This window comes from Anser cygnoides, chromosome 3 (assembly GCF_040182565.1).
Source record: "Anser cygnoides isolate HZ-2024a breed goose chromosome 3, Taihu_goose_T2T_genome, whole genome shotgun sequence".
Classification (NCBI taxonomy): Eukaryota; Metazoa; Chordata; class Aves; order Anseriformes; family Anatidae; genus Anser; species Anser cygnoides.
The window spans coordinates 90,975,507-91,000,735 of NC_089875.1; the positions used below are offsets into that span (position 1 = coordinate 90,975,507).

Below are 25,229 nucleotides of genomic sequence, written 5' to 3' on the forward strand. Positions count from 1 at the left end.
TCTTCACAATCTTTTCGCTTAACTCAATGTTTTACAGAAACAGAATCTGCAAATGAGCAAATGAAAACACTTTAAAAATACTGTTTAGAAATAGTCTTGAATTCAAAAGAATTCATTACCAGATGAACTAAGGTCATACTCTCCTTCTCCTTAGTACATGCTGCTCTCCATAGTGGGCTTACACTCAAAACCATTAGCCTATCATCTTACAAAGTCCCCGCAGAATCACAATTTCAAAAGTTTTATCAAATACCCAGCCAGGAAAAGATATGCTAATTCAATCACCTATTTTTATTGTTCCTAACAAAGTCATTATGTTTGCTATTTTAAGATTTTTATATTTTTTTTTATTTAACTGAAAAAAGTGGGGGCAAAGCAAACAGGTTCACTGACGAACTGAGTTACTACAAGCAATGTTTTTTAACACATATTTACACTACTTACTTGGAAATAACCTGGTGGCCTCAAGGTTTTCTATCCGCTATTTAAGAAGGCAAAAGCAGGGTGTGTAGCATATGAAAGCAAAGGGTAAAATTTCATTGCAAGCAGTGGCTTCTAATACCAAGTGCATGTCCTTGTACAGAAACGGACCCCATCAAGCATTTTAACCGTTGTTATCAGTAGGCAATTCAAAGCCCTCTCCTTCAGATGATTTGTCTGAAGCTTTGTGTCTGTACCCAGAACAACATCGCAATTTCGAGACTCAGCAGAAGCACTTTGCTTATCGTTCTTACAAAGCAAATCCTGATGCACAGCGCCATCCTTCACATAGGACTCCCCAGTGAAGAACAGGCGAATGGAAGTTGAACAGAGAAGATGATGGTGTTCAATATAATTGAGCTGATTCTTTAATATCCATTCCTGCAAGTCACTCAACAACTCCTGCTTTTTTAAACTCAGGGTTACTGACAGCAGCAAGAGCCACCGTATATGACGACCTACGAAGCCAACCTACATGCAGCAGAGGCTGGCTTTGCATGACTTACATGACTTAAGGGATGGGGAGTGGTTTTGCAAATACAGAAGCAAAACAGAGAAGTAGACAGATCTTTTTCCTTCCTTACCTGAATACAGGAGGGGAAAAAAAAAGAAAAAGAAAAAAAAAACATTATTTTTAATGCACAAATGCAAAGGAAAGAAGAGCTTTTCAACCACTTAAAAACAACTCCCTGGCTATGCTTCAGACCCAGTAAGTGCATATTATTTTGCAGGTAAAATACCAGCAAATTTGCCATTTCAGAGTTAGTAAATATTCTGGGTTTGTTGTTATTTGAAGCACAGGTCAGAATGAGCATCTATTTAATCGTATTTTCCAGTAGAGATGCAGAATTGGTAGGGCTATTTATAGTATTTTCTTCATTTTTAATGTAACTAAGGATTCAGGGTGCCCAATCACAGTCTTTTAAAAAGAACCAGATCTCCAAACAGTGCTGGTATTACATGTTAGTCATCTGACAACTGTCAAATTTCAATGGCTGTTTTTAAAATCAAGGCCACCATACTTAATAGGCACAATATTAGTGAAGGACTATAAAATACTGGCCTGTTAAGTGCTAAAGGAATGAGAGGAAATATTAAAACCAATTATCCTGACCAGATATTTCAAGCAGGGGGTGAAGACAACCATAGAGGTTAAACTTACCACGCTAAAAACAGAGGCATGCTTCAGCTGAGGATGAACTCAGTAACGTATATGCTGCTTACCATTAGCCATTTTAAACAGCAAAACCAGGTAACATAAAACATTTCTGTGCTACTCTATGCTATGCTGTGGCATAAAATAACTAAATGACAGTTACGCTTAAGAAGATGAGCAAAGGATGATTCATCTCAACTTATGTCCTGCTTTAACTTAATTTAGTTTCTAAACCAGTGTTTTTCAACACGCTGATGAGTGACATACTAGTATGGCACAGGAGTTTCAAACACTTAGCTGATAAAGAGATGCACAGTTAGGTTAAGACATTACAAAACTTTTTCAGCACTGTGCGTCTTCTAATTTTATGTAAACAGACATTTTGTCTTTACACCTAACGCCCACTTCGCAGATTTTCTATACTAAGAGGGGTGCGATTGGCTGCACAGAACTCAGCAAAAACAACATCTAAAAAACAGCCACAATCGGCAAGGATTGGCATATTTTTAAATACAGGTTTACAAAACAAATACAGGAACTTCCTGGTTATGACTATGGATCAAACCTCCTCACTGCTTCTGCACTTTCAAAAGCATTCAGAATTTGAAAAATTCTCATTTGTTGTGCAGAGAACGTGTGTGTTTCAGAGAACATCGGGAAAATAATTTGTCTTCAGCATGTTTCATTCGTGCTGATGTACCTTGTCTTACCAACCCTAGTACAAGCGGGTTTTCTTTCATCTGGGACAATCTTTCTCACTTGAAGAACAAGAGGCTTCTGGATATTAACAGCTATCTCCCTCCTCTATTTTAGGAACTCAAGGACAATGAGTGTATAAAAGGAGAAAAAATACAACATCATACATCGTTATCTTACAATAAATGACATCAAACACACAGGATGAGCTACTTTTGCCTGTTTTAGAAGGAGCTCCTAAAGGGAAGTGAAAGCTTCTCCAAACAGAAACAAAACCCAAACCAAAACGAAAAGCAAAATGTGAAAAATGAATTCTTAATGGTAGGTACGTTCTTGATTCTTAATGACTGCCTCGTTTTAGCTGTGGATGCTCCGGTTTCTGGGTGCTCTAGGTGTTGTACAGCCACAAGAGCACAGCCCCTGACAGCTGATTATCCAAGCACAGGACATGTCACAACATACAGATATTGACAGATGGGAGAGCAGAAGGGAAGAATGAGTCAATATTGGTCCGTGTGTCCAAAGAGCTGGCACGTGAAGTCCCAGGTATAACTGCAGGTCCACCAGGGGATAGTTTCATCAACACTGAAGATCAAAACTAGCAGTCATTTTTAGAAAGGTGATTAAAGCACTCATTAGCCTGTCTATGCAATGTTTTATTTTGATCTACACAGCACATATGGCTTCAGCCAGACACTAATAGTACGTGACACTTTTGAAAGAAAAGGACCTTCAAAGACAGAGGTAAATCTAAGAAATATAAGAAAAAAGGAAATACAGATCTTCCAAAGAAAGATCACACCAGACTTGTAGCAAGAGCATTCTTTGGTAAACTAGTTGATTTTTCTAGCAGAGGGAAACGTATTTGACCTGAATGTTAGTAAAGTACTGGATACATCACCAAATGGGAAACCATTGGTTAAACTGGAGGAGGTTTGGGTTAGTAGAATAATTGGTTGAATAAAAGGTTGGTGGCAAACAAACTAAAGAAAAGGCAGGAAAATATACATCTGAGAGGGATAGTAGGCTAATGGAGGATGACTAATCAAGTTTCACAGAACTGGGATTAGGATTGCCTGTATTTATTTTTTACTTCAGTGGTCTTTGCACAAGAAGTATAATTGTGATGAAGAAGTTTTCTTGCAATACAAATTCAGGAGGCAAGGTCAATTAAGAGAAAGATTGAACTGCACACAGAGTCAAATGTTTTTGAGTAACACAATAAGATTACATTCAATAGTACGAAATGTAATGTCAGGCAGCTACAGATTAATAACATCTATTACAAGCTACGAGTTCATTACCTGGAAATGAGTGAGGAAAGCAAGAGAACGACCAGCTCAAGTGTGCCCATTCATCACAGCGTGACTATGAGCAACTAATGCAACCCCACAATATGGTAGATATAATGCATTTCTGATAGATGGCAAAACTGTATCGCTGTACAAAGCTCTCCCAAAACCTCACCTGTAAAAAGAAAAGCTGTGGACAACACAGTGAAAGCCTCATGATGTACCTGGCTCAAAATGTTCATTTTTTATATGCTGCTATAGAAACAGGGTACCATGGATGGCCTACAAAAACATACTGGACTTTTTTTTTAAAGCATTTATGCAACATTGCATATATTGTTACCTTATGTAATTTATGTACTGTATGTACTGTAATTATATACGTATTAAAGTTCCAAGTAAATGCCTTCTAAACACTCATTAATGCAAGGTGTATTGAACAAAGACAGGAAATTAATTAATGAGAAAGCAGGAAACAGTGGCCTGTGACGTTTTACTTACTGTAGAAGTAGTACAGAAAGGTATCTCTCACTTTGTTAGGTCAACACATCAATAATAAGTAAAATTAGAAATTAGTAACAATTAGGCTTGGTCAGTACTTAAGAATTCAAGGATTAGTGGACATTAAAATGCAACAAATGAGAAAAATCTATCAAGTAAATGTATGAGGGCAGAATATAAAACTGGAATGAAAGAAAAGAAATGCAAGACAGAGATGGAATGGCCAGAAGAAAAGCATAAGAGGAATGAGCTTCCCCATCTCCCAGAGAGCCTCTTCAAGAGCAGCAATAATTTCAGTCTAGGTAAACCGATGAGTCTATCTGTCAGTGTTGTATCTTGGTAGCCACCCACTGAAAATTCTTGAATTGTAAGACTAAATTATGGCTCTGACAGGCCTCTCTCTCTGTATTTGTTGTAAGAGAGGAAAGAGAAAAACCTCCTGGAACGTTCTGCTGGAGGAGAAGGCTCCTGGGATGACCTGGGAGTGGAGCTTGCCTGAGCAGAGGAGACCAAAAGAGCTCATTTAGTTACCCACATAAACCATGCAAGAACATAACACTGATTTCTTTAACTACATCAGTGTTAAAAGCACATAGGAAAAGAGCTGAACAACAAGAAATGCATATACACTGGTTAGCAAATAAATTTAGCCTGGAATTTGTAATATCTAACTATCAGGACAGATCCAGATTGATCTCTTCTCACTGGCATCTGGAGGCCTTGTGACAGAGGAACCCTTTTGCAGAAATTTGAATGAATACATGGATACATACAAAAAGCATCACTCCTCCTATCACATCTGAAAATACCAGCTCCTCCTCTGCAGCTGAATACTGGAAAATTTAATTTTTAACCACTTTCTAAAAGCATGCTGTGAATGTCAAAAATAAAAGTTACAGAGCTACAGAATGGCCAGCCTCTTCTATTTTCCTCACCCATAAGTGCATAAGCAGCTGTTAGTACACTGGGAACATCACTCAACTTACCAAATATTTAGATTGAGCTTTTAAGGTCAGGTAATAAACACTGAGAAGATCCAAACCAGGCTATATCGTGCAAGAGGAGGAAGACTGACAGAACATGGGAAACACCAATAGAACTACATGGTTACTCAATTCAGATATAAATATTATCCTTCTGATTCAGATGTGTGATCTTCTTTTTCGTTGCCGCTCCTTTAAAAGTGCAATCACACATAAAATCATGAGGAGATATTTTTACCAGTTTTGTGAATTATCTGGTAACATCACGATATCTGAATTACAGAGGAACCTGCTATAAAAAGCCACTTTACTGCACAAAAAAGTATTCTGAAGTAGCTATAATGCAAATTATGATCCACCAACATATAAAAGTAGGAATTTCATCCAGGAATCGTTATTTGGCAAGTATCTTCCAAAATAAAAATGAAATTGTGCGTGTCTGTGTGCACATATACACATACGCAGGGTTTTCCTTCAAGTGCAGATTTAAAGACGACCAAGTAATCCAATTGCTATACAGTAAAAGCTATCTAGAAGATGTTGTCAGTACTGAATATAAAAACGTCGTTCCTCAGTTTAACACAGAAGCGGACAGCAGCACGAACTACAGCCCAGGAGTGGTCCTTCCACACCCCAGCACGTGGCCTCGGCCCAGAAGCATGGCCTTGGATATAAGCTCCATTCAGCAGCAGCTGGAGGCTCATGTTCACATTGGTGCCCACGTCCCTCACCACCCATGACCCCTGATGTCCAGCACAGTGGTTCTCACATGGAAGAGGCACACTGGTTTTCCAGGCACCCTAGGAACACCATCCCTGCATTTTGTAGGCAGTTGTTGACATATTGGTTTGGGCCATCTGATTCTGTGAGCCAGCACATGGCTCTCTGAGGCAGCTTCCACGTAACACTGCTGTTCTAAACCTGCCTTTCTTCGGCTGAGAGGTAAGGTGAAAAGCCAAAAAGAGCCTGCTGCTCACTGGTGATGATTCTGCTGAAACCACTTGTGTGTAAAACACTGACCGGTGCTGACAAAACACTACCAGCCAGGAGAAACTCAGCTGTGTCAGCAGCCCTCCACTACCTCTATTGTGTCACTAAATGAACTTACAGTGTGCTCTTGAACTGATCTAGCCGGATCAACATCAGCGGAGGCATCACTTGGACTGAACTCTGTCGCTTGATTCAGAAGAGTACTTTGGGTACCTCAAGCCTCCATTTCATAGTGGTTTCGTGACACAGTCACTGCTCTTCTCTGAAGTTTTTGATTCTTTGTTTGTTCATTTGTCAGGGAGAGGCTTTGTCTGCAGGTAGGATGCTGCTGAATCCTGTGGTTGTCCCAGTATTGTACGTAGCTGTCAGGACACGGTCAGGCTGCATCTTATTTTTCCATTACTGCGAATCTTGCACATTTGGCTTCAAAACTGTCCGGTTTCAAACATACCAAGAAAGTGATGTGCCTCCTGTATAGAGTGTGACCTGACAGGGAAGGACTTTCTGGGAATTATAATCTGTGAATTTTATCTCTTCAGACAATCGTGATGCTTTGCTTCTGATACACCATAGGTTTATTCTTGCAAAAAATCTGCTGTGATTTACACAGCTCCCCAGAACACATTTCCAGGGTCTGGATCTTGAGTAGATCCTAGTTCTGAGCTCCAGACAAGCGGGAGCTGTGACCTTTCAGTTGTGTTAGTACCGATCAGGGTATCTACGTATCCCCATTGATTACATAGAAAACTTATGGGCTGGGATCTACTTACTGGATCATGCTTCTCAGGACAGGTGCCTAGACTTAAGGGCTGGAAAAGCTCATTTTCTACCAGAAGCTGTCTTTCTGGACATGTTCTACCTGACAGATCTAAACCACACAAGGTCACTCCTCCCTTTTAAGCACAAAGTCCTCCAGTTTCATTTGTTTCAATAAACCATGCCTATCTGCACATACACAAAACAGAAGATGAAAAGAAACTGGAACTGCTATGTTAAGGTGCTACTGTAACTTGTCTTGATTCATTGGTCACTTCTGTTTTAGTATCAAATAATACTTGTTTGTGGGCAGGTGGTGTATCTCACTGGTGTTTAAGACAGAATTAGAGGGAGGCGTATTACATGGCTTACATGTATGGAGCAGAGACTAAATCTGATTTATACTAAGAGCTCACAGCTCTACGCCAGCAGGAAGGCACCTGCACACTTCTGTAAGTGCATGGGGGACACAGTTTTCAAAGGTGATTATAAAAACAGCATCATTTAAGCCACTTCTCAGTTACTAATTTGACATACTGCTGAAGTTTTGTGTACTTACGTGGTAGTTTTGTTTTGTTTTTGTTTTGTTTTGTTTTTTTAAGTTGCTGACATATATAGCCAAATGCACCTACTGGAAAACATGCTAATTCAGCTTACACGTTCCTTGATTTCCAACTTCTCACACATGGAAACCTAAACCCATCTAGTTTTTCAAGTAATTTCTATGTGGATAAAGCTTTTTTCTGGGAACTCAAAGCTCACGCAGCACAACAAATAACCACGTACCTGCAAGCACATAAGCGCAAACCAGACACAAATGGCACATTCATCATCCACCTTTTGGGGTGCAGAATGCAGACACCACAACACTGCTGTTACCCCAATCTCCTTTACTAGCCAAACAGGCACTTGCAGGCTATGAGTTATTGCACCTCAGCACAAAGGTAAAAAACAGGTTCCCTAAGGGTGCGATTCATCTGTCCTGGTTCTCTCCATTCCCCTTACAGGGAGCCTTGGGCGAGTAAATCAGATGTAGATGTCTACATTTTGCTATAGAAATCCCACTCACAGTCTGCAATTTCATGAGCACCTAACACAAAAGCACGAGATTTCAAAGCTGAACAAGGGAAGTAACAGAGATGATTTCCCTATCCTGCCCCCACCTGTGCCAAATTAATAATATGTGTTACTCTCATATTGTGTGTGGTCACCACAGAAACCCAACAACATACCCTGAACTGTGAGATTATCAAAATATTTTCCAGGTATTGCTTTTTCTGATACTCACGTTGAACCTTTTTACAAAGCCAAGAAAAAGCTCACAATGAATATCACACTTCCAGCAAAGGAAGGAGTTGGGTGGAATGATAATTCAACTGACTAAATGAAAATTGGTTCAAGAGAAAGAAATCAGCACGTCACAAGGACTGCACATTTCAGAGGACGACCTAGAAGAAAAAAAGTTGATTTGTATTCTCACAAACAACTGGAGCTAATCAAATTTTCCTAATTGATTAATAAAACTGAAGGAAAAAGCAGGGGTCTGTGCAGCTGCTCTGAATATTAATTTGCAAACTGCTGTGTCCATCTGACCCTCAGGATATGCCTTTAGTAAGAAGTATGCACAAAGGACAAATTATCAGTAGTTCTGGAAAGCATTGGGTGGGATTATTTTTTATGTTCCCCAGAGGTGACAGCAAAGGGGGAACAGAAAGAGGAGCCACTCTTTCTTTCACCAAGAATGACCCAGAGATGGGAGGAAGAACTAGCACAACATCATCGTGTGACAATGAGCATGAGGTAGTTCAGAGAAAGTTGGGAATAATCAATCCTTTAATTACAGGGGAGAACAGAAATTTTTAATCCTGCTGTCTACAACATGGTTGCTCCAGCACTAGAGGCAGGGTCCACCCAAGCAGCTTCGGCTAAGAGAAATTAAATTCCACTTCTCCTCATTTGCCTCTTTCTTCTTTGATGCTTTTCTCTTGTAATTTCCACTTTCCTGGGCAAAAGCACAACATTTTGGTTTTCTGAAATAGGTGCTGTTGTTTCCACTTTAACTCAGTCTACTGTACAAAGTCAACCCAGGTGACAGACACTGAACATGCTACTTTCACAGAGGCAGAAAACCCAAACAAAGTAGAGCTGCAGACAGAAATCTTTGAAGTAACTAAAAACGAAGACAAATCTCAGGATCCCGAACAACAGGATGTCTTCGTCAATAACCTGCAGGCTTCTGTTTGAAGAAAGGTGTCAGATGAAACGAGAGATGCCTATTAGTGAGCGTTTTCAGTGTTCCCCTGACGAGAGGCAGACAATGAAATTACAGTTATGACTCCGGGAAAACCGTTGTCAGTTGTCACAAAGAGTTAATAGTACTACCACACTGTGTTATATGCTAGTACGTTACATATAAATATAGAGAAGGAAGCACTGGACCACCACCACAGCCCACTTACACAAATCCTTTCTGGAATCTCCTGAATATAATACAAATACACTTCTTCTTTTCTTCAAGACATTAATTTGAGCTGCATTACTTTTTTTTTTTTCTAGTTTTGTCATTAATCTTACAAGAATTTCCGGAGACATTCCCACGTTAACATACTTGTCTTTTAAAAGCACAAGGAAATTCCTGTCCTTAGATGATTTTTTTCCCCATATCCAAGAGCAACGTATTCCTTCCATTAAAATACTTTGTAGGCTCATTTTCCTCCAGCACACATCTAATACATTTAGGTCCCAAACCTGTAATGAGCACAGATGCAGGGGTCTGCCCACACACAGCAGGAAAAGGGCCATAATTCTGACTCATCTGGTAATTTATGCTTCTATACTGGTGTTACAATAATGTTAATATTGCATGAAAATATTTCTATAACACTTATAATATTTGTCAAAAATAATATTCAGAGATTGTCAAATTGCCACCATGATTCTTACCCGATCAGAATGCAGCATCCTCCAGTAGGCTGCACTGGCAAGCGCGCATCAGAACCCAGCACAGGACCTTGGGCATTGTCATCGCTTGCAATGACCGAGCTTGGAGGTGCAAGGAGAGAACATGGAGACAAATGAAAATATTCAACTCAGTTGTTGTGACAGACTCGAAATTTTGAGGTTTAAACTGTCTCTTGTGGTGCCAACCATATATTTACCAACAGATCTTTGTTACAGCTTACCCCTGCTGTATGTCATTAAAACATACATTCACTTCAAATTCGTATCTAACAAATGCAAACAAAGAATCTCAGAAAGAGTAAGATGGTTTTAAAATTTAAATCTACACTGTCATATGTAGAGCAATTACTGGACAAGACAGGTCTGATGTAGATGCAGGACAGATCACACGTAGAATAAACACATGGCAGTTTTACACTTCTATGTATCTACATTTCAAGTCAGCTAGTATGCGTTTGAAATTTGGGTTTGGAATTGAAACTTTTGGAGAGTATTTTTAAAATGTCTTTTAATCAATGAATTCAGTTAAAGAAAAAATGTTCCCCCTCAAGTTTTTTCCTCTTAAAAATTGTAGCATACATCATTGACGAAATATAAAACACAGAAAACATAGAAAGGAGTTTTGCAATTTTGACTTGGATGCAGACAGCCAATTTTACACAAGTTTTGCCAGAGTTTGCTTTGTCTTGACAACAACTCTTTTCCCCTTCCATGCTCGCATTTCAAGTATCTTGATTATTTTGTCATCAAGTATACCGGGGGTACGTTACAGGAACAGAGCTCCTAAACCCTCAGTAGCAGTGACAAAATGTACAAGGACGTGTTTTGCTTTCTTCTACGCTAAAGAGACAAAAAAAAAAAAAAAAAAAAGAAAATTCTCAGAGAAAAACAAATCAGGCTCGTCTGAAATAAAACTTGCTCTGAATGACTGAGATGAGTGTTTAAAAAAAAACAAACACACATCTAACATACTCAAAAGACAATATATAAAGGTTAAACAGAAATTAAGTATAAGAGACATGACTATGTGTGAATGCACGCACATGGCAGGATTGAGAAGCCGTACTTATGTTGATATGTATGCTACTTGATAAAGAAAACTTCTATTTGGGAACAAAACAGATTCTTACACAGATGTGGTTCCTAAGATCTTGAGTTCTCTCCTAGGAAAGTTCATATCATTCAGCTCTTGTAGATTCTTTTCCAAGTTCTGTTATTATGGATTAATGCCAATTTTCTGTAGCCTAACCCAAACAAAAGTACCTGGTGCTTGTTGTCTGTCTTACTAAATGATTAAGAAATTTGTGCTCTGATTCATTCCTTCCTGCATGAATTAAATCAACAATAACAGCAAATCCTTACACCATTTCCTATCCCTATCAAGGCCATGACTTGTGGCCTTTGGATGTGCAAACACAAGCACTCTGATTATCCTTCAGGGCTCCATATTCCTGGGGAGCTGTAGTGTGAGGAGGGATGGGGAGAAAGGTACCTACAGGTTCATCATTCTTACGCTAAAGGATGAGAACTGGCGGCTGGACTTGATTAGTTCTTCAATCACTCAAAGTCATTACTGCATTAAATTAAGATTGCTTGAAGGCACATGGAGCAATTTATCTTGCACAAAATAAAGAAATTAACAAAACTGCACGTAAAGAAACCATTATCGAATCCCTGGTAGCAATACTTTACACATCCTTAGCACCTCTCATCCAGGGATCTCAAAATATTTCGGGGCCAAATTTTTCCAAAGATGAGTTCCATATATTTTTTTTTTTTCTGCTCACAGGGTATAACATGCAGGTTTGTGTCTACCTGGCACTGCAGGTGTCTAGGATGCCTTTTGAGGCCCAGTCCCAGGCTGCATTGACGACAGAAACAGCAGAGCTGCAGGCACAGCTTTGTGCACGGCTGAAAGGCACGTTTGGAGGCACCCTGGACCCAAAGCGTACAAGCAGGGCGTTCACATCACCGCATCACCAGGTACGCTTTGGTAGATCTTATGGCACTTGACAGAAAAAGCACTCCAGAGCACGCTCACTGCAGATGGCTGCATTTGAGCCTACTCATTTGGAAAAGACAGATACACCCACCCATCGTGGTTATCTCTGCCACAAACACACATCTTTGGATTAGTCTGTCTCTTTTCATTTCCCATAAAAGTTAGTCCTTTCTCTTCCACAGTATACTGTAAGAAGACATATTTTTAAATTAAAAAAAAGATAAAGCATATTTGCTAGTGGCATGTCCACTAGTGAGTGAAAACAGCAGCCTCCACTTCCGTGCGCCAGATAAGGGGTCTGCAGAAGTGTAAAGCGATAGTAAAATCCATGGTCCCATGAAGACAAGCATTCCTCCAGGGAGTGAAGACAGGTAACTACGGACAGAGGATTTGATTTTGCACACATTTGACTGCCAGTGTTTCACTTCCAAGTTGGCTCCCTTGGCAAGAGGTGAAATCCTCAGGACATGGCACTGCAGAAGACTCGGAGTGGTGGCAGCTGAGGACAAATCCCTGTAGTTCTGATCACCCGTACCACATCTGTAGGGCTGATTGCAATGTCTGAAGCATCCCAGAACTGCATAGGTACAATGCTGATATAAAACTTCACTCATTTCCCTTCCCTTTTATATGCAAAGTTTCTTCCATACGTCATAGAATCTCATCAAAAGTATTAATTTCACACACATTTCCGACCTGGTTGATAATAAAAACATAGGTGTGTGTGTATACACACACAAATACACATAGATATCATAAAAAAAATAAAATTAAACATACCACAGAAAAGACCCTATAAATTATCAGTAAGGAGTAGTCAAGACCCTCACCTGCGATATGATTTACCGTGCTGCAATATACTTTCCCTGGATTCAAGTCTGCAAGTTTACAACTCTTCATGAAAGTGCCCTAGGCAGCAGGATCCAGAGTGTTTCAACTTATCCTCTCCCATGATTGATTCAGTTACTAACTCAGTGTATTTGAAATTATCAAATCACCTTCCTAGCTCACTAAGTATGACATACTTAGGAACCTGACTAAGTTATGCTCCCTGACCCAATGAACATTTTCAAATGATTTCTTTTTCTGTTTGCTGGTTGCTTTGTTTATTTATTTATTTATTTCCCAGAGGGGAAAATAAAGGAGAATTTTCTGCTTAAGCAAAATTTTAAGACTAGTTTCAGTCACTCTATAACCCTATTTTTTTTTTCACTTTGGGGTTACAAAGAAAAATAGTAATGAGCATACACATGACAGTATTGACTGCAGAACGTGTCTTACCCCTTTCAGTCTATGGTCTAGGTAACACAAATTTCCAGAAGCATTTGACCTTCTTTCAGGCAACAACACAAATTTCCTGATTTCACAAGGAATGGTGGCGAGAAGGTCGGCGAGAAGAGGCCGACCCCCAGCTCCCCACACCTTCCTTTCAGGTAGCTGTAGAGAGCAATGAGGTCTCCCCTGAGCCTCCTCTTCCCCAGACCAAACAACCCAAGTGCCCTCAGCTGCTCCTCACAGGACTTGTGCTCCAGGCCCTTCACCAGCTCCGTAGCCCATCTCTGGACATGCTCCAGGGCCTCGATGCCCTTCTTGTAGTGAGGGGCCCAAAACTCCATTCAATACATTGAGCATTTCAAATCTCTCTTAGAAGGACTATCTGTACTGAAGTCAATGGGAATAACAACTACTGATGTCAATGGAGCAAGAGTTTCACCAAGAGAACATTTCACACTAAATGTACCACACTTTGTATTTGTCATGATACATTACAAAGTAAACTTCCACCATTTATTCAGTATTACCCTTTCAGAGAAAGGGAATACAGTTAATAAATGAAATCCAACAGAGTCCTTTAAAACAAGCCTAAACAAATAGCAACTCTTATTAACATGCTGTTTCTTTCCTTCCACAACACCATGTCCCCAGAGCTCTTGAGAAATTTCGGTCTCCACCAGTTTTCATTAAAGAGGAAGATCCTGGGATCTCCATGTATGTTGCTAAGCACGTCAAAAGGATAAGCTTAACTATTCAGCTGCCCGCAGTCCATTCCTAAATAATTGGAAAATTTAGCTGTAGTATGGTGATACCTTAAATAACACTCTGTGAAACATCTTGATTTTGAAAATAGCCAACATTTAATTGTAAATACTTTTAGTAATTTGTGAATTCCCACAGTTACACTACTACAGTTAACCACTTACAGTGTTTGAGGAGAATTTAGTGAAAAGCTGTGAAACCCTTCTGTTGCCTGGTTGAATACGTGGTGCATAAGAAAACCATTTCTTAGTAGTTACTGATGGGGAGTTATGTCATTACGGAGAGCAACTTTTTACTTGAGAACAACTTTTTACACAGGCAGATAGCGATAGGACAAGTGGGAATGGTTTAAAACCAAAAAAAAAGGGGAGATTTAGATTAGACCTTAGGAGGAAATTCTTTACTCAGAGGGGAGAAGCTGTGGATGCCCCATCCCTGGAGATGCTCAGGGCCAGGCTGGATGGGGCTTTGGGCAACCTGATTTAGTGAGAGGTGTCCCTGCCCATCGTAGGGGGGTTGAAACTGGGTGGTCTTTAAAGTCCCTTCCAACCCAAGCCATTCTGTGATTCTATGTGTAACAGAATATATGTATTGCAGAGATGGTTTAAATTATTATTTTCACCATCCTCACTTGTGAAGAAAATAGCTTATTTTCTAGGGCCTGATGAATGAAATCTTAAAAGAATGATTCTGCACAAATCTTACTTGCCTAAGTGATCCCAATGACACACTGGTACCCAGGGAACATCAGTACTTGCATCCTGTAAGCAAGGCACTCATCAACACACCACCAGAAACAATTCACTCCTCAGAAGGCAGCAACCCTCATGCAATACCTTTGCAGCGGTTACTCCCCTAATTCATGCAGCTTATTGTAAATAACCCTGCATTCCCTACTTATTGACTCACCAGCTATGGAGAAGCAGTACACCCTATGCTGACAAGTTTCACCCAGGTTCCCCTTCTGCATTAACAAAAGACACCACTTTCAGTTAAAAAAAAGAAAAAAGAAAGAAAGAAAAGTTAAAAACACAGGGTTTCATTGATAAGTTAAATATATATATATATATACACACACCTTTCAAAACAGATTTCTGAGATTTGTAACTTCTAACTAGATTAGATTTAACCATGTAGATATTTGCCTACACGTTTAACCCTCCCTAGAACTCCACCAGTATCTCAACTGCTAGAGCAACACCACAAGAGTTCACAGCAACACATCATTACGTCTCTCCAGTGCAATCTGTGTTTTGAAAGACGAAGCTCTCTTTATCCTAAAAGTATGCATTGGCAGATAGGTCTGCAAAGTGAATGCAGTCACTTCTGATGATCCAGCATGGGACCGTGTACCTTGGAGACTTCAAGGACTTCACCTGTCTTTTCCAGGTCATGTCTAATCAATCACAGCATATAAGGTCTACAAAAATACAGAAGATTATTTCTAGAACCATGTCTCAGGGCACTGTGTAGAATTCAGGAAGAAAAAAAAAAAACAGTAAACAGTGCAGCTTCAAAGATATAAGTGCAGACTTTAAAAAGCTCAGACTGTCATACAGAATGGAAATATTGAGCTATAGCCAATCTATCCTTCTCCAAGCACACTTATAGCAAGGAATATAAAGTGACTGAGAGGAACTGCAGCCATTGAGCCTTAAATATCAGTTCCCTAGCAGTGAAAAAGTTCACAGGTCTGCTACCAGCCATCGGTTATTTTAAGTTAAGTTCCCCAGAAAGAGAAAGCATTTGGGGGCCCTGTTCTGAACATGAGTTGGCCAAACATAAAGATTTGATCTGAACAAAACTTACTTTACCCTGACATGACTGTTCCAAACTATTTCTAAGCTTTTGGGTTTTTATCTTCACTAAAGATTGGTGTACAAGTTTCATGTAGTCTTTGCTTTGGTAACCTCATTGAAACAAAGTACTTTTTTACGTCTTTGGAAAGAGAACATTTTAGAGAATACAAAGACGTTGCTGTTTTTATTTGCATGCAGTTAACACAAAGATGGATGCTATTAAAATGTGTGTGGTGGTACACGAGTGGCTGCTGGCCTAGGTCAAAGGGTAGGTGTGGATGGAGTAAGGAGAGGCATCTCACAAACAACAGCATGGACTGTTCCTCTGGGGAGCTGGGACTATACGAATAACAGCAACAATTATCAGGAATTGAGGGGAAGCCAAGTGTGCTGACATTGTGAAGAAAGGACATGACTTGGAAATGAAGAGGGGTGAATGGGGAAGAATGAGAGCACAGAGACACGGACAGAAGAAGAGATTAGAGGACGGATGTAGAACAAGAGTGCAGTACATCTTGTATCTGTGCCAGCAACAACCAAGAATACCTTGCTTCTAGCTATACCTGATATACACCCAGAAGAAAAGTGCTTTGTAAGACATTTAAACACCATGCAGAAAAAGTTGCCCCCATCCTTCTGTTCCCACAGATGTGTTACCAAGACATATTCCAGAAGTAGGCTTCCACCTCCAACACGCCTGCAGTAGCAAGTCCCCTCCTTGCCGTGCCTGCTGGACTTGAAGAAAGCATACACTCCTATGCATATTTTGCATGTCTGCCTAAAGGAAAATTTCATGCTGAATCAGAAAGCACAGGGAATTTATGAATAAAAAGCACACTAAAAATACAGAGCAAGTTGTGAAGGACTTTCAGAAGAGTCCATCTAGCATCAATTAAAACACTGTATTTTTCTAGAAATCTTCAACTTAAAATAGACAAATGTAAGGAAAAAAAATCTGGACAGGAACTATTAAAAGGCCCAAAGAGCTCCCTTTCCATGACATCCTCCATCCCCTCAGTACCACATCAACCAGTCTTATCTCTGCCTCTTATACTTGTAAAAATGTATGCAAACAGTAATGGAACAAGCGACGAGGAGATTACAAAATCCAGTTTTCCTGCTCCTAGTACAAGTTTCCAAGACACCAACCACCCACCTATGCTGTCTTACTCACTGTGGGAAACCCCACATTAGCTGCTGCAGAGTGTATTTAAAAAGACAAACGTTTACCTCTAAACACACTTACACAACATACACCACCGTACACCATTCAAGACTAAGAGATCAATAATTCCAATCACAAGGCTCTGCTCCAACACCACGCTGTGCTTTAAAAAAAATAAAATTCTAGTGTTATCTAATGTTTCAGGTATTTCATTTCTACTGAAGTCTCTGCACTTAATAAGCCATCAGCATATACCCAGTATTTCATTTTCATTGCAGTGTTAAACAAGAGGAAAAAGGAAAGTGTGAGTGGCATAAATCAGGAATGGAGGATGAGGGCAATGAGAACTCACTGGGTCCTGTAAAAGTGTATTTCCAGATGCACAAACTGGTATTTTTCTCATGGCTGAAATATTTAGCCTAAGGAACTGTTCGATTACTCTTTCATGCATTTTTCTGTTGTTCTGAGCATTAATTTCACTGGACGTTGCTGAATAACCCCTTCCAAAAGCTGGCACGGTTCTGGGGCTCATTACAGGAGCTCTGAGGAACACAAGCTTTTTACCTTCAGAATGAAACAATTTGTCACAAACTGCCATTGCTGTCAAAATACCATCAGTGTAAACACACACACGCTCAGCAAAGTGTAACTTAATGCATATTTGTTAATCAGCAGCATGCCCCCCCTCTCGGGTTAAACAGGAAAATAAATTAAGAAAATCCCATGCTATCTGCCCCTGGTATATATATATATATAAGACTATCACTGGCTAAGAAGACAGAGGTTTTGTAGGAGCCCCTTGTTAAATACTGAAAGCAAATTACTCCTTAGGATCTGTGGCCTCTAAAACAGCCATTAAATTTTCCAGCAGCATCCTGTACTTCAGGGCACAGAAAACTGGCTCTGGTGTACTAGGAAAGAAAATTGTATTTTGGAGTTCTTTTATTTGTGCTTTATTACACACTAAACCACGGTTTATGGTGTCTAATTAAGGGCCAAATAAGGTCTAGAAAGTACCGAAACTTCTCATTCCAATATAATTTGAATTCTACATTAGCAAGAATATGATTTAAATACGGTTTTACATTAAGAAGTAAGGTCCTCAGAAACAGAATATTAAAAAATCAGAAGAACCCTTTGAAGAACTATTTTAGATTTCCTTTATAAGCAGACAAGAAAGATTTTCATATTAAATGCCTCATGAAGGAGCGTGGCCTCGGTTTCAAGTTTCCAATGAACTAAAACAATAGAGAAAGTTAACAGAAGATGTAAATAGGATTTTTTAAATCTCTTCTGTTCAAGTCAGAGACACATTTATTCTCGGTGTTATCTGCAGATCCTATACTGGCTAAAAAAAAATTGAAGTCATCTCTCTTCTGTATATTGATTATGTTTGTTTATATAAACAAATATCTGATGAAAAGGGTTTGTAATACTCCCTTCAACATTTTTTTAAATACTTTAAAAATCAAATGACGTCCAGAATACATAAAAAAAATGTGCTTAGAGAGTATTTTGGAAAGGAGACTAGAACGATGGACTCCTGTATTGGAAGATCTATACTATGCATTGCTAGGATGGAATGCTATGCCCTGTGTCGGCAAACTCAATTTCAGTATTATTTGCATTTGCCCTTTAAGGTCACGAACACATTTTCCCGGCCGCAGGTTTTTTCATCTGTTTTCCACTGAGCTTAGCAGTCCACACGTTTAGGAGAGAATGGGCACTTAGAGCAGCCTGGAGAACAGTTTTCCTGACATGTTCTTCCGAGCCCCCAAAAGCCATACTCATCATCATTCAACCAGTGCAAGAGGGATTTCCATTCAGAACAATCAGTGAGTATTTCCAGTTTTGCTCAACAACTGGGCCTTGAGTGACATTATAAATATGACTTAGAGGAAAATAAATATTTTAGTGTACAGCACAAAGCTTGCATAATTATGTACAAAGTAAAAACTTACCTTCAGAGCAATAGTCCAAGTCTGCCTTTTAAACCATTGCAAACATGGCCGAAGATTAATACATGGGTTAACAGCTCTCATCTTAGGTCACTGTTTGCCTCCATCTCTTGTAATGAAAAAAGACCAGGTGATGTTTGAACATCCTGTTCACTCCCATCATCTCATGGAGTGCATTATTATGCAAATACAGCTTTGTTAACCGTGCTCACTGTTCATGCCGTGAACAATGTTTGCTGTCATCAAACACCAAAGCATGAAATTTCAACACATGAAGAAATGCTGATCGTTAAGTGTTTCAAAGCTGTACACAGTCACAAATAACTTCGCAACATGCAGGGAGCACACACTTCAAATCCAAACAATGGGCTCTGTGTTTCGCTATTAAAACCTGGAGACTGCAACAATCTGGATGTGGTCTTGCCAAAGTGCTGCTCAATTAGTCAGCATTTGGATACGTCACCTATCTGCACGGCCAACTTTGGACAGAAAAATCAAGTGGGGCGATTCAAGTGAATTCTCAACGATGTTTTGGTAAATGACGTAGAAGATGCACTACCCAACTGAATTAACGACATGAAATTGCCAAGTTTAAGAGCAACAACCACGAACCCTTTTAGCGAGCACAAAGTGTTTAACTTGCTATTAAAGTACCATCATCACATAGTTATTCCCTGCACTGTGTATCCTATCCAATAGATCTGTATCTTCCTTTGCCAGAATGATTTGCATGCACATCTGATCCTTAGGAAATTATCACCTTGAAGGAAGGATGAGGCTCAGCTACCCAGCAGGCAGCCACCCTTGCAGCAGAACCCTAGACACTGCTTAAATTTTGATAGACAGAACAAAGTCGGAGCCAGATGTCAACGAAAACAGATCCTCTCCCCAAACAGGTACCATAATGCTGGTTATTTGGAGTTACTGTTATCGCTTTGTCTTGCGGCACCACACCCTGAGACCTACGCAGAGATCACAAATTCACTGGAGCAAAGCGTGGAGACTATCCGAGCACATAGGAAAGGAGTGTCACTGAAACAAAACCTAAGGAAAGGGAGACAAAAGCATCATCTCAAGTTAACAAATACAGAACTGAGGCATAGGCAGATTCAAAGTTGTCTGGAGTGGTGGCACACAAAGGTTAATTGGATCTCAAGTCTCTGTCCAATAACTTAACATCCAGACTGATTCTTTCTTAAAGTGAAATCACAAAATATGAATCTCAGAGTAGCACTAGCAGAACAATGACAAATTTTCTGGATGACAATGACTGATAATTGCTGCAGACACTTGTGACAGAATGTCACAAGTCTAACAGCTACATTTACATAGAGTATTGTGGCAGCTCAGTGCATCTTTGAAAAAATAAATAACAAAAAAAATTAGATGCTCTGACTGTAATTTTTGGCAAACAAGCAGCTGAATTAGTAAGCTTCCATCACAGTTAGCACTTCTGGCAAACTCCTACCCTCGAAGTCCAATCAAAAGCACCAAAAATCTGGTAAATTAATCCTTACTCATCTTGCAGTGATACCTCCAGAACTGCCTGACCCCAGCACAAGCTCTGGGTATTGCACATGAGCTGTGATTAAACAACTCAGTATCACAGGCTGGTACCTTTCAGGTACTTTATATTAACTGAAAATAAATGTTTCCAGAAGAACAGCAGAATTCATCACCTTGCTCTTGTGAAGGATGACCACTAGGACCTAGGAGCTGTGATTGTGATACCCATCACAGCATCTCTTGTGATATTGATCACATCGTATCAACGATAGGCACCTCAGAGGACCATGATGTGGCTGGTTCAGGCTGAAGCTAGAAGCACTGCATCTTCTGATAGGCATCTGTGAGAGGCAGTCACCTTGACTCCTTGAAACTGCACATTTCAAAGCTAGCAGATGCACCTTGGCACAGATGCAAGGTGTCACTGATAAACCAAGTGGCTGATGTCACAATTTTGATTGTCTCGGTGCTGATTCTGTAAGTCAGGGAGGAAATACAGAACTGTCAGTCCTGGACTACAACATATCTCAGATCTGAAACACCCATCTGAACCAGCTCTCCAGAAATCAGATGGACGAGAAAAGGACCAACTGCAGTGCTCTGCTGGGAAAACCTCCTTCTTTAGTACAACCCCCAAGATATCCCAGGTCCCTCAACCTTTTTCCCTATCAGGTCAACTTAATTGCTTCTCATTCTCTCCCACTTTTAGTTTTGTTTTGCCCCTCCCCCCCCCTTTTTTTTTGTCTAGTGAATGTCACACTTTGTGCACACTTGTGGTCAGCAGAAGTCTCAGAACAATTACATTTGCTAAGTTTAGTGCAAGATTGCCACCCCTCCCAAATTTAGCATCAGTCAACTTCTTTGCCTCTTTCATATCTATCTTTTGGCTGCCAAGATGCAGGAAGACTCTACTGATTATCTGTTTCTCTTCGTGGTTTGGATAACTTGTACTTTCTACAACATCTAGAAAAGAAACAGCTAGAGCAGCCCAGGAGAGTCAAGGTTTAGTTCTGTGTTAACCACTACTACTGAGTCTCCAGGTCTTAGTAAAACTAAGGTTTATACTAAAGGCAAACAGGTTCTTCTACGTTGAGAAAAAGGGTAATAAAGAATCCTGCTGCAAATGTGTCCTCCTCTGTGTCCTCTTCCCCTTTCCAGCTGTTTCAGAGTACATAGGATGAGGCAGTGCAGGATCAAGGCAGAGACTTATAGCCTACATCAATAGGATTTAGACACCATTTCCTCTCTCCCCTCCGTTTCCACTGTGGCATTGCAGAAAATGCAAAGGAACAGCCAGATATTCCAGGTGGCAGGGTCAGTTCTAGAAGCAGTCAAGCAGGCCCCAGACACAAAAGAGCACAGGGAGCAAAATGAGGCTACCTGCCATCATGTATGTTCATCCCAAGTGACGCTATGCGATCCATGAGATAGTGCACCCATGTGGCTCATATTAAAATACTGGAGCAGCCAAAGGTTTCTAATGCTGTCCAGTTTGCTTTCTCACTCCACAGCATTTTAAGAATGAGACCTTACAAATCCACCAGTTTTATCAGCAAACAACTATTGCTGATGAGTAACGTTTCTCAGTCCCAAATCCACTTCTATCCCTACTAAATAACTGCTAAGACAGGTGGCTTCTCGTCTCACCTGTGCTTCAGACGAGCCCTCCTGGATACTTTCATGTCCTGAGCAGCTGAAGCAGGATTCAGGAGGTTTCAATTCTACTTCAGGCTCCTCTGTGGAGAGGTCTGTGCCTGTCTCCTTACCTCTTTGTGCTTCAGTCATTACTGGTGTAACAGAGCATTTACAAGAGCTATTACAAAACAACTAACATGAGACAGTTGTTATTACCACTGCATACAGACACACAGAGGAGCACATAGTACTATATAATACACACGTTCCAAGGAGATCTCCATGCATGGGTTGGGGACTGAATAGTTAGCCCTGCCCAACACTGTGTGGTACTGGGCAATAACTACAGAATAGTACCAGAGTAAACTCCTGGCCAAACGCAGCTGCTTATTCAGCAAAGCAGGGACCCTTAGATATTCAGAGCACTCTCTACAGTTTTCATTAAACTCTCTGCTGCGCTGTGATCTTTTTGTCCCCGTTGTTCTTCTTCCTCACCTGCTTTTGTACCCTCTCCTCAAACTTCAGCATCCTTCGCTCCTTTTTTCTTTCCATTTAGCTGATCCCTCTTAACTCAATTCTTCACCCACCCAAAAAGCAGGGATGCCACCTTTAATTAAAAACAAAAGCACACAAACACACACCATTCCCTCAGGCACTGAGCCTGCACAGATTAATCTGTACATGCACTGAACCTCCAATATGTCAGGCTGGAGATGACAAGGCTGGACAGACACAGGGGACATGGCACCCTGCCTGTAAACCTTGAGACTAACATAATATTTAGTGCTGCCTTACAGCTGATCCACTCGTGTTAGTTATACCTCATCTCCCTTTTGTCTGTTTACGCTGTTAAGAAGGTAAACTCCTGGTGTGGAGCCTTTCCACAACCCTCTGCCATACAGCTCCTGTGACAGAAGGGACCCTTTCCTAACCAGAAGCAGCCGTCTTCTTAGAAGCGACAAGATTAAAGCAAATTCCAAAAATCCAAAATCAAAAGGGCCCAAAAATTCTGAGGCTGAATTAACAAGGCAAATGGTTTTGAAAAGTGGTAATCTGGATTACTACTGTCGGGTTTGGGAACATGGCTGGGCTCTGCTACTAACTTAAGGAGGAGACCTACCCACCCTCCTCCTTGTCACACCAGATCCCATCTCTTACATGGACCTGCATTCCAACAAGAAGCTAGGGGCAACCCAAAAATAGCCCAGCAATACTATAAAATGCTGCGTTTCTGGGAATGTTCAATTCCAATGCACTGAGATGTCCAGCCCTTTCCTGGTCAAGCACCCCTGTGTTTTGGGATGCCCTCCCTGTGACACATAAGCCAGCAGAAAGCCGGGGAAGTGGCACTGCCAGACCCTGAGCTTCGGCACCAAGTGGCTCAGACCCCTCCCTTCACAGCCATGAGGCTGGCTCACACACTGAGCATTTCTCAACCTTTTTATTTTCTACTTGCCTTTTAATTCATTTACTTTCAGACTGAAAATAAATGTTCACCTCCTCCTGATTTGTGTGCTTAACCATCTAAAGTTCAAATTCAAAGTGAAAGGGACACATAAATACACAAGTCCCAGGTCCATTACCAGAGGATCCATCACTTTTCATTACCAGGGTGCAGAAGTGCTATTTTATGCTCGTTCTGTGCTAGACAAATAGGCAGCTGCATCACTCACAGCCCACTTCCAGGCTCCCGTCCCAGCTAATTCCAGCCTTCCCTTCCTATCTCTCTCACGTCATACGTTCTTCCTCTGTTTGATCCCTGCAGACCTGCCTACACGTCCTCCGAGTTCAATCTTCCGTGCCTTAAGTGACGTGCGTTTTCTTCTGGTTTCCCACTCACCCGCTTGCAGTTTCCCCGTTCCTGCTGTCCCTCACAAGGCCGCAGTCTGCGCTCCCATGTTCTCCTCTCTTCGTTTCTCCTCTCCCGTGGCAGCTAAGCAACCACAGTTCTTCCAGCGAGCAGCACTGCCAGCCCAACGCAAAACGCCAACCATTTTGCAGCATCATTCATTAATCTGGTGGTTACTTCGTGAGGACACTTGAAACACCTTGGCTATCATGAGACTCAGAACTAAAAATAAAATAAGGATTTTATCAAAGTATCTCGGTTTCACCAAGGCCAGTTCAGTGATAATTCACATTGACTAGGTACTAGTTCCCTCAGGTAGAGGGAAACATGCTCATACCTCAAATAGCCATAATACATTGTATGAGAAACGATAGGTCCCCAAAGGAAAGAGAGACCCCAAAAATCCAACAGAAGGGATCTGGAGAAAGTGGCAGGCTGTCATTTAGGTCTGAAACACAATTAGGTCGGTCAAATGAGCTGAAGCTTTCGTAGTTGCTGTGTCCAGCAACGAAACCAGGATGATCCCAGGGCAACTTGCAGATGAGGAAGCACCTACCCATGATGTGCCTGAGGGAGGTTACCATCAGTCAGCTCCCGAAATCAGAGCCTGCTCCTGACCTCTCCTTGTTTAAAGCAGCAACCAGCTTCCCAGCCTTCTCTCACAGCCTTCTCCTTGCCCTCAGTAGAGCTGGGAACCAAAAGTGGGACGCAAAGGCCTAAGCAAAACCTTCTGAACCACCATGTGGTACCCCAGGTGTCCACATGGGCCTGTGCAGACACAACACAGGACTGACAGGCGACTCCTCTCCTGGGCGAGAGGTGCCCAGCTCAAGTAGGAAGAGTACCACTGGACTTCATGGATGGTTGCAGACTCCTGTGTTCAGACACTTACACCCCATCCTGGGAGAGGAAACACCACAGGAAGGCTCCCTCTACACCTCTGGTTCCTCCTGTTCCCCCACAAGCAGAGGCAATACTGTCTGCAGTTGCCACGAGGCAGGGAAGCCAGGCACCGCAGCACGTTGGTCCGATCCAGCTTCCTCCTCTCGCCCCTCACTCCGCTGCAACCTGTGCTCTGTAGGTCAAAGAGAGCATAAGCACGGCTTCCTTGCTGCCATCAATCCACCAGTCATCATAGACATACCCTCAGTCCCGCAGTATTTAAGAATTAAAACCTTCAAACTGCTAGATTTAGACCAACCAAGGTAATACAGGGGGAAAAAAAGAAGCTTTCCCATACTCCTGTACTCTCAGTGGCCTCAGTTTTAACCTGGAAGAAACACTACTTTCCCTTTTCTTTCAGAGAAAACCCTTTCAGTTTTCTTGTTCATTCAGTTTTTGGCCTCTGACAAGTGAGTCAAAAGGGTGGCAGTTGCAGAAGTTACTTATTGATTCCTTGGTTTATTTATGAATGCCAGACATGCAAGAGCCTGTCTTCAAATTTAACACCTGGCATTTAACAC

At 41.0% G+C, this 25,229-nt stretch overlaps 1 protein-coding gene and 1 long non-coding RNA gene across 43 annotated transcripts in view; both read right to left on the reverse strand.

Annotated features, from left to right (window-relative positions):
- The window catches only part of RIMS1 (regulating synaptic membrane exocytosis 1), a 318,536-nt gene that overhangs the window by 280,666 nt on the left and 12,641 nt on the right, over positions 1–25,229 (reverse strand). The gene's annotated exons all lie outside the window — the stretch shown is intronic.
- LOC106030370 (uncharacterized) lies at positions 8,801–20,971 on the reverse strand. The gene is made up of 4 exons (XR_001203702.3): positions 20,456–20,971; positions 18,780–19,820; positions 9,798–9,896; positions 8,801–9,154 (listed from the first exon to the last, which is right to left on the reverse strand). It is a non-coding gene; the product is annotated as an uncharacterized lncRNA (long non-coding RNA).